An 11,681-nucleotide genomic window follows, 5' to 3' on the forward strand; every position below is an offset into this window, starting at 1 on the left:
TGACTATCCAATCTGAAAGTGAATTTCTTGTTTATGGAGATAGAAATTTTAACTTCGGTCCTAACTGCTTAAAGGTTTGACCAAGTGGGAATTTTGAAACGACCCTAACTGTAGGAAGGTTTGATCGCCAGATGTGGGTGGAAGACTCTCGTTTATTAAAAGAAAACTCTGGTTTTGGCCCTAACTGTTTAAAAGTTTGAGCAAATAGGAGTTGAGACGATCTTAACTGTTTAAAGGTTTGATCGTTCAATTTGAAAGTGAACCTCTTGTTCATAGAAAGAATCGATAGGGGATTTTGGGTTTGGCCCTAACTATTTAAAGGTTTGACTAAATAAGGGTTTGAGATAACCCTAACTATTTAAAGGTTTGATCATTCAATTTGAAAGTGGATCTCTCATTCATGGAAGGAATCGAGATGGTGTAAGCTGTCTAAAAATTATCGTAGATAGCTGATCTCTCATCAAACACCAATGATAGAAGTTACAATCTGATGACTTCAAAAATGCTATAATTTGAAGACTTTTACGTAGATCAATAAAGATTATAATCTGACGACCTTCACAACAACTGATGAAAGCTCTAATTAACAGCATTCACAATCAACATCGGGAGTTACAATCTGACGACTCTCATATTTTAAGGAGCCAAGACGAAGGTTACAAGATGACGGTCTTTACAACGCTCTAGCAAAAGAGACTACAAATCGACGGTCTTTTCAAATCAAGACGCATAGCTCACCTTTACGTCTCAGACTCAAAACGCAGAGGTCATCCATATGTTAAAACCTCAAAACGCAGAGGTCATCCCTATATTACAACATCAAAATACAGAGGTTATCCCTATATTACAATATCAAAACGCAGAGGTCATGCCCGCGTTTCAGAGTCAAAACGCAAGGTTCATCCCCAGTGCTCCAGTTAAAAACGCAGAGTTCACGGATTCAAAATGCGGAGTTCATCTCTACGTCCCAACTCTCCGTTTTAGATTTACAACACAGTGCGACCTATGCGTTCAGCCACTAAAATAGGCTCAACTCTATATTTCAAGTCTAAAACACAGAGTTCAGGCCCTGAACGCTATTTTTCAGCGTTTGACTCGTTTAAAGCACGACTTGAACGGTTTCAAAACCGTTTTCCCCACGATTTGGGGAGCTGTTTAAGGGGGCGGTTACACTCCATTCAACCCCACTTAGGAGCGAATTAAGGGGTAGTTATACCCCTTAATCCCCTATAAATAGCGAGAAACTCAATTGAGATCGGGCTCTCGGATTGATCCTTCTTTTGGCCTTCGACTTAGCAGCAAAGAAGAGATCTTTGGCTAGCTTTCTGGGGGATCTTAGAGTATCTTGGAGATCTAAAGATCGGCTTCTTCAGATCATCTTCTCGACAGCAGATCATCTTCGAGCTTCCTACAACAACAAAGTTTTTGGAGCATTCCCTTGGCTTATTAACTGATTTTTCAGTTCAAATCAACTCTTTTTCAAGAGTTTAAACTCGCTCTGAGTTATCAACTCGTTCAGAGTTTCAAACTTGCTTTGCAAGTTCTCTACAGTGTCAAATCGTGAGGAGGAGATACCGTTCCAGTGAATCAAGACGTGCGGATCATCAACGGAGAGCAAAGTCAATGCGAGTATTCAAGGGAGGCACTCCATCACCACCGTGAAGAACCTAGAATTAAACAAAGGGGAGAATTCAGATCAATTCTCTTTTCTTTTGTAATCTAAAATCCAAATTATAATTGAGATTGAGAGAACACAAATTAGATATATTTCTTTCTTTTTATTGGAAATTTTCCACCAAACAGAGAGGATTTTGGCTTTAGCCCTAACTATTTAAAGGTTTGACCAAATGAGGGTTTGAGATGACCCTAACTATTTAAGGTTTGATCGTTCAATTTGAAAGTGGACCTCTCGTTCATGAAAATAATCGAGAGGGCATTTTGGCTTTGGCCCTAACTGTTTAAAGGTTTGACCGAATGAGATTTGGAATGACTCTAACTGTTTAAAGGTTTAATCATCCAATTTGGAAGTGGACCTCTCGTTCATAGAAGGAATTGAGAGGGGATTTTGGTTGTGGTCCGAACTGTTTAAAGGTTTGACCAAGTGGGAGTGGGGTGGTACAAATAACAGTGGGAGTGGTAATTTGTACAGATCACTGTGTCAATATAGTTAGAGTTTCTGGTGTTAAATTGAAAGGACTTTAACACGAGGAGATTTGAAATTTCCAATACTATGTCTGGATTCTAACAATAGAAGTGTTGAGTGCACAGACATAGCAGGAGTTTGAGTGGATGTAATCATGAAGAATTTTATGGACCCACCGTTAATTGATTTGACCAGTGAGAGATTTTATGATGGAGGACTATGAATCGTCAAGAACTTCACAATTACATAGTGGTGGTTTTGCGAGGTAAAATTAACTTGATGAAGTCATTGAATCTCATCTCGACGAAAGAGTGCTCTAGGAGTCACAGTGGAAAGATTTTAATCATCTTAAAAATGATTAAATAAACACAGTGGGAGGTTCTTAATCATTTTGTATCATGATAAAGAATCAATTGGTTTTGGGTTATCCTTAAGAATACCATGTGTAGTATTCTCCAGGAACTTTCTATTGGAATGCATTGAGGTATTCCACCCCCAACTCTTTGGCGAACTTGAATCCGATTGTATTTGGCCATGTTGCCAGGTTATCCTTAAGAACATTATGTATAATATTCTCCAGGAACTTCCCGATAAAGGTAAGGAACAATTTAGTCTAGTATACCAGTTGGAGGTTTGGGAAACAGTTTATACTCATATACCCATTGGAGTAAAAAAGAGAAGCAGTTTATTCTCGTATACTCTTTGGAGTTAGAGGAGATAGTTTATACTCGTATACCCAATGGAGTTAAAACGAGGAGCAGCTTATACTCATATACTCTTCGGAGTTTGCAGGCATAGTTTAACCTCATATACCTGTCGGATGTTAGGTCGTCTTTATTTGGCTTGTTTTATCATTATGACGCCGAAGTCAATTAAGGCTTGGATTTTATTTTTGAGGCCGAAGCAAGCCTTAGTGGAATGAAGAACCCTCCTGTGGTATGCACAATATTTTGGATCCGTAACCCTCTTAACTCTCTCCTAATCTTTAATAGGTGGTAGCTTGATTTTGTCGTTGGTGAGGAGATACTTCAAGATGGCTGAAACTACATCATCTTTGAAAGAATACTCCTTTTAGAACCTTGGATCAGGAGTCTTTCATTGTTTCTGAGGTTGTTGTTGTGACGTTTGATTAACATCAACATCAACCACAGATGTTGTCAGTTGAATTCTCTCGGACTTCTTTCTTCTGAGGAAGTGCTCGATCTGTTCTTCATGCATTGTTAATTCCTTCCAGGTGGTATAACCCCCATGACTTCGAGGATATCGAGGGAGAGACTGGATGGTAGGTCTGGAGTTTGAACTCCTCTGTGACCGGATCTCGGTAATTCATCGCCTTGTTTTGGAAGCGTTTGATGAAGGTGTCAACTGACTCTCCATTCTTCTGCTTCTCGTCCAGAAGAGCTCCAATTGACACTTCAGTATCATCATCGAAGAGTGTGCTGAGGAATGAGTTTTTTATATCGTCCCAGCAGTTGATGCTTCCTAGCTTGAGAGGTCGATACCAATCGAAAGTGTCCCTATGAAGGGTGCCTACAAATGACCGAATCATCAAGGGTTCGTGTCCAAAGATCATTCCCAGGTGGGACTTAAAGTAGATTAAATGTTGAGCGGGCGAACATCTCCCGTCAAACGGCGTGAAGTTAATTAGATTGAACTTTGCTAGGTACGGGATTGAATCCTACTCTCTTGGGTAAGAACACAGGACACCGGTCTTCTTCACCTCTTGAGTAGTCATCAAGGCATTGATATTGCTTTCCAGATCCTTCATCTTTTTATCATCGCCTGTATATTTCTTTAGGCAATTTTGGGTAGGAATAATGGGGCGTCCCCCAACATTGTTATTGTCGATGGGACCACCCGTAGCGTCCATATTGTCGGGAGGGGTATCGATATTGATATTTTTTTCAACTTCCAAATTGCTATCTACCTGATTGGTAGTGTTGTGACGATTAGATTCACCACATTGATTTGATAAATCCTGAAGTTGTTGGGCATGTAAATTCTTGACTCATTGCACAGTCATCTCCATTTTGATTTTAAAATCTTCTTTCTGTTTGGCTAAGACTTCTTGAAGAAGTTGAGTCACTTGTTCGGTAGTGATCATGAATACTTCTCGAGCTCGCCCTATGCTAGACATTGTATCGTTAGAGGCGATTGCGGAGGAAGTATCCAAAAGTTCATCTTCTGAAGATAGTCCTTCATACATCCTCGGGTAATCCCCATGTCTAACAGCTTCTAGTTGGAGCTGAGACACTCATCAGACTATTCCTAAATTAACTTTTCTTCCTGGAGAAAAGTCGGTATTAGCGTTATTCAAAGTGAACACGGACTTTCCTTTGTCAATCATGTTGATGGTGACTTCTGGTAGTTCTTCATCTTGAATGGTTGATCTTCTTTTGCGGGAGCATCTTAATTTGGGTTTTGACGCTTCAATGGAAAGCCTTTGGAATACCGAGACCCTCTGTGGAGCAGTCTTGGGGATGCTACACTCTAATAATAATGTCCTGATTAACCTCTCACAAGGACAGTGAGGGTCTAATTCTGTGGTACTTCTCTTTCGAAATTTATTCGTACATCAACCCGATAGTACAACTCATCAACGTTGTGGTCGGAGCAACCTATCAGCTATTGGTTTGAGTCTCCGGGTGTAATGTTGTCATTTGATTGACACATTTTCTTCTGAATAGGTAACACCTTGTTAGCATTCATAGGAGTCACACGTATGGAATCACACCCTCATGAGAGTGAAACCCTAACGGGCTCCTGATTCTCGACACATACCCCCAAGCGGGTTGTTCCAGGAATCAATTTGTTAGGAGGGTGCGCACGACCCCCAGTCTGAATAGTTGCTAGGGATTTATTCAGCGGACCCAGGTGTTCCTTGACAGGAGTCTTACCTCGATCTTTGTGTAGAGGACCCAAGTGATCCTTCAACAGAATTCTGAATTTGGATAGATCCACACTGCCGTAAGGCTTCATCGGAGGTAGAGGAGTGACAGGAGCATGATCAAAAGCTGATGGAGGTTGGGAAGCAGCCTTAGAGCTGGATTAGATGAGAGACACGACTGGTGTCTCTCCCGAAGTGGAGGCGTCTTGGCTGATTTTGGTGTCATTTTTGGCACTGTTTTGGCCTTTGGCACACATACTTGTTTAGATTTCGGTGATTCTTTGACCATCTCTTTTTTTATAGCTCTTGTGCTTTTTGTACAAGGATCCGTGCTTGCGTAAGAAGTGTGTGGTTCTTCTGGATTCGTTCCTTGAGAGTAGAGCGGGTTCGTTTGACACAAACCAATTTTTTAGTCAACAGTTGGGAGGAGGAACTCATTGCTTGCTATGGTGAAGGTTTAGTCATTTGGCGCCTTCTGAATTCTAAATCTGCTTGATAGTGGAGTTTGTCCACCTACTCCAGAGCTTTGGTGAATTGACGGGCAAGATGTTGGCATCATTTCTGACGAGCCCTCTTCATCAAACTGGCGCGTCTTCAACAAGAAACTCCTTGACTTTTGTGGAGTTGTTGTGAGCCTCAGATCCGGCTTCCTTGGATGCCGAAGAGGAGTCTTCAACAGCACATGGGTGAAGATTATTACCCTAAATCTTTAGATCTAAAGGTTAATGAACCTTCTTCACGAAAGTGATTTTCCTGTGCTTGCAAGGAGAAGAAGATCTGGAGGAGGAGGAGGAGACGTACTCCTTAAACTTTTGCTGGTCAAACTCGTATTTGACCTCTTCATCCATAGGGATCTTGATCATCGACTATGACATGACAGCCTCAGTAGCAAGGCTGTTGACTCCCACTATGGTAGCCAGCATGTTCGCGTTAAAAGTTAGTTTATTCATTGAGGGACTCATTAAAACTTTAAACGTTATAATAAGTTTAAAAAAAACTTTTTATAAGTCTCCTTACACAATAAAAATAAAAAGATTACAACTTTCTTGAAAACACACGCATAGAGATCATTTATCGGCCTTCTGCTTGCGCAGGATCTTTACCGGTGTCAGGGTTTATCCGTGGACCACCAAATGATCAAATCTGATTAATTTTGTTGCCTTACGAAGGAGACAAGATATTGAAGTGATTATCTCAGTAACAATGAGATAAACACTCTTCTCGAGATCACAGCAACGGTGCGATCTCAAAGGAAGCGGATGAACGGGGATGAAAGGACTGCAAATCTATCAAACTCTCCTCTTTTATATCGAAGAACTTGCCAAGAACTTGCTTCCTCCTTGCTAAAATTCGTGCTCCTCCACTCTCCAATTTGACAGGGCTTCGTCGTTTCCTCAGAATTTTAGATCCGTGTGAATGAAGGCTCTAAGGTTGTATTTATAAGCTTAAGAACCTCTATTTTCGGATAAGAATGAACGATTTGATCTTATCCTTAGTTGTAACCACTTAACCATGTTTAAAGATAACCTCAAATCAGTTGGAGAGGCCCTGGACTGAAGGAATCCTAAAATCTTATCGAAAAATAGGATTTCTAGAGGCTGTACGAGTGAAAACATGTTTTCTGGGCATGAGACACGATTGGTGTCTAGTGTCCACAAGTTGTGTCTTGGCCATTGGCCTAGACACTGTTTGGCGTGTTTTGACTATTTTGCCTCTAATTCTCCCGTCCGATCTCGGAATAATATGATTCAAAATGCATTGAAAAGTCAGAGAAGAGACCTAAAACTTTCCATGGATGAAACACACATGGAGTGAATGAGACATGAGTGGCACTCCATCTTTTATTGGTGAAACGTAGCTCCCGATCAAGTTGTTTCTTTGTTATTTCTCCCGTTGATTCGCATGCTATGCCAACTTGCTTCATGCGCTCGTTAACTTCTATATGATATCAGATAATCATCTTCGACTTGGATGATGATGTTTATTGCATTCTCTCTATTTCAAGCTACGTGCGGGAACCTATAGGTAATTTTTAACGCCCACAACAACCCACGTATAATTCTCATAATCGAGCTACTCTAAATGGGTTGGCATGAATCGACCATGCGCCCTACCTTGATGTTCATGAGTGCTCTAGAGAACATGCACAGTTCTCATAGGAAGCGGCCCCACTTTCACACACATATAGGTTGTTCCATCAAGTGTGCATTGCAATTAAACACACCACCTGAAAAGAGCTTTGGCATTCCATTGAGGTAGTGCTCAACATTTACACATTCGAATGTGCACTATCTATAGCATAGGATTGGACTCTCAATAATAAATTAATGATAATGCCTCACAAGTCGACCAATAATTTGTTATAACTCATATGAACCTACTTCATGGGATCACCAATCACATAGGTTGAGTTATCATCATTCTCAACTTTTTGTTATAGATATTAGTCTCATTCCCCTCGATGTACTTTCCACTAATTTTATCCCTAGTGGGTTGGACAAAAGGATCATTCATATTAAGTTCTAATCTTATATTATGAAGTGAAATGATCCCATCATATAGTAGTTGCTTTACAATTTTATGTCTTAAGCATATATTACTATTTTCCATTATATATTTTGTTCTTGGCTTTAGCAATAGTAGCCTGGTTGTCGCAATGGATTGACACAGATGGTACTGGTTTCATCCACAATGGAATATCAATCAAAATGTTTCTGAGCCACTAGGCTTCAGTACATGCCTTCTCTAAGGTAACAAACTCTGATTCTATACCAGAGTGACCTGTGATGGTTTGCTTGGATGATTTCCAAGACATCGGACCTTCCCTAAGTGTGAACACATATTCACTTGTGAATTTTAACTCATCTAAATCAGAAATCTAGTTGGCAACTAAGTATCCTTCTAATACAAAAGGAAAACCATAAAATATCAAGCTATAATTAATTGATCCTCTCAAGTACTTAAGCACTTGATATAAGGCAATCCAATGGTCCTTATTAGGACAATGAGTGTACCAAGTAAGTCATCCTGCAATATAAGCAATATCATGTCATGTATTGTTTATCAAGTGCATTAAACTACTAGTAGTTTGTGCATACTCAGATTGTGACACACTTTGCTCTTATTGTTTCTTAGGTGAATGCTGCCATCATAAGTTGTCCAAATAGGAGTGCAGTCAAAGTGACGAAATTTCTTAAGCACTCTTTCTACATAGTGCTCTTTTGAAAGCATAATATTGTCTGAATTTTTAGGTATTTTAATTCCTATAAGATCACATCAACTTCACCCATTTCTATCAAAGTTAGAAGACAAAAATAATTTGGTGTCATTTGCAATTTGCAAGTTTGTACCAACAATAAGCATATCATCAACATATAAGTATATGATAACACCAATATCATTTTCAAATTTAGTATAAATGCATTTATCAGCTTCATTAATGCGATAACCATTAGAAACAAGAATACTATCAAATTTATCATGCCATTGTTTAGGTGTTCATTTTAAACCATATAGAGATTTTACAAGTTTACAAACTTTCTTTTCATTTCTAGGTAACACACCCCCTACGAGTTGTTCCATGCATATTTCTTCTTCTAGATCATAATGTAGAAAAATAGTTTTAACATTCATTTGATGTATCAGATGTTAGAACGTTATTTATACAATATCTTTTGTTTGAGTAATAATAAACTTTCATTTACTACTAATATGGTTTGAGATGATATAAAATACAACACGAACATTGATTTTAGCCTTTAAACCATCAATAGCCAGCATCTCATCGATGGTTACAAGAGCCAATCGGAGAAAAATAAAATAATAAATTAGCACTATCGATGGTCTACAACAATCCATTGATGGTCATAGGGATCTTTGATGGTTACAGGAGACAATCCAATAAATCTGAAACCTAAATCAACACTACCAATAGCTACAATTGAACCATCAATGATCACTAAGGGACCATTAATGGTCATGATCCACCACTGATGGTTATGATAAAATTTGGCATTTTTTAGGATTTAGACTCAGCCGGTTCTTCACGAATCTTCACCTTCATTGATTTGAAGAATGATTTACTAAAGGGCTATAAGACTGTTTTATTTGTACTTAACTGGTTTTAGGGTTGTATTTCAGACTTTGAGTTTGACAGCACACTCAAGCCAGGGTAATTGAGGGTTGGGCTAACTAGGGTTAGGTTTAATAGCATACTGAAATAGGGGTAATTGAGGGTTGGTCTAGCTAGGGCTAGGTTTTTTTATTATTGTGAAAAGTTAGGTTAGACGGTTGGTTTCTAGTAAACTCTAGGATGCAATCTTTGAAGCATATTAAATCAGGTTGTATTCAGGTAAACTCTAGTCATAGTGAGGAAATTCACGAGAAGGAAGAGTGGACGTAAGATTTCTATCTGAAGGACTATAAAAATCTCGTGTGTTTCTGTGCTGGTTTGCTTTTTATTTTTTATTTTTTATATTCCTGTTGTAATTTTTGTGTTTAGTCAAAAAACTATAGCAATCCTATTCACCCTGTCAACTTACATCCTAGTTCTAGCAAGTGGTATCAGAGGCTCGTTACCTATATTTAGATATCATAATCTAGGGTAGGCATAGCCATGCTACCGCTTTGTCTTTTCTAAAGGACACGCCATCAACCATCCCCTATTTTAGACAGAACCAAATTACACATATTAGAAAGTAGCATGAAAGCCTTTTTATTATATATTGATTTTAAAATTTGAGAGTGTGTCGAACACAGGTATCATAATCCTATTGAAGATAAAGGAGTTTCCACTGAAATTCCTATGGGTAAATGAAATCCCTCAATACAAAAGACTTACTCTTATAATTCGAAAGCTATGAATGCTTTATAAAAAAGCTATGAATGCTTTATATTGCTCTCTTACTAGTAAAAAAATTAATCATGTCTAATAATACTACTGCACAGGAAATTAGAAGACATTGGAAGTTACTTATGAAGGAACTTCGCAGGTAAAGGAGGCTAAACTTACAATGTTGGTAAGCAAGTATTAAAACTTAAAGATGAAAACCTGGAGAGCATTTAGGACATGTTCATGTGATGTTAATATGTGATTAATTAACATTGTGAACAAATTGAAAGCCTTAGAGAAGGAGTATGAAAATAAGGAGCTATGCAGAAAGATAAATTGTTCTCTACCTCATGATTGGCAACCTAAGGTAACTGTTGTAGAAGGACTTTATAATTTTTCCAATATATCTCTTAATGATATTGAAGGTAACCTTATCACATATAAAGTTAGGCTGAAAGAAATAAAAGATACCTCAAAAGAAGACTCAAAGAAAAAGTCACTAGCCCTAAAACTAAAGAAAGATAAATTCCGATCGAAAGAGAAAAAAGAATCAAGCTCGAGCTCTGAAGATGACGATGATCAATCTGCGCTTATAGTAAAATGATTCAAGTCTTTTCTTAAATCAAAGAACAGACATAAGTATCACAAGAAAAGGCAAAATCTATTCACTAAACATATAAATAATAATTCATCAATTGATTTTGAAACTAAATCTATCTGTTATCATTGCAGGAAACTCAGTCATTACAAGAACTGATGTTCTTTGAATAGGAAAAATAGCAAGATCGAGGAAAAGAGTCTCAAAGTTAAAACCTGTGATTTAAAGATGAAAATGAATCTGAAGCTGAAACTAGTAGAGATGAAAAATAGGTGCACAAGTCTTATGGGAAGAAACACATTGACTTCAAATTCAGATCAAGGTACCTTGAGTGGCTCTGATGGTGAGTAGTTGAATGAAGAGTTATATCCTTCTTATGGTGAGGTTTATTCTAAGTATAAGAATATGTTAATTCATTTAGAAATATAGCTCAAAAATATGAATAGTCTAAAAAGATGAATACAAATTTAAAGAAAGAAAACAAAATCTTATCAAAGAAAGTTGAATTTTCCTCTTTAAATTTGAATTCAAAAGATACAACCTCTTTTGAGTGCACACAATATTCTGAGATATAAAATCAAAATATTTGTTTATCTAAGAAACTTGTTGATATCCAATGTGAAAAAAACAAAAACTTACTGCTAACGTAAATAAGTTGTTATGTGCCCGAACAAATAAAGTTTGAAACTTGATGCACTAGAATAGTTTTTAAAAATAAATAACTAAAGTCCAATAATTGTGATTTGGAAAGGCCTGTGATGAATTTTTCATTGAGCTCAAAAGGTATTAACATGATCATTTCCAATCAATGATTTACAAAAGCTAAAACTAGACTTGGCTATTCAAATTTAAGAAAAAAATAGAAAGTTTGAACCTTCTTTTGTAAAATGTAACAATCTTGGTTATTTTAATTCCATTCCCAATGGAACTTATCCTTCTCATTGTGTTGGAAAACTGGACATGTTTTTTATGAGCTATCATATGAAATATGTGGTTAAAAAAGTTAAAATAGATATGGGTACCAAAAGGCCTTATTCCTAACCAACATGGACCTTTGTGGATATGTAGGTTATAATTATCTACCTTTCTGTATGATTGGTGGTCATCTAACGATTGAGGCAACATACGGTGGTTGCTTCCAGATTCAGGTTATCAAAATCCAGTCCTTGGTTTGTATTATGAGGAGATCATGTTTGATATAATTTTATATATTATCTCCTCA

Source organism: Asparagus officinalis, chromosome 2 (genome assembly GCF_001876935.1).
Source record: "Asparagus officinalis chromosome 2, Aspof.V1, whole genome shotgun sequence".
Lineage (NCBI taxonomy): Eukaryota > Viridiplantae > Streptophyta > Magnoliopsida > Asparagales > Asparagaceae > Asparagus > Asparagus officinalis.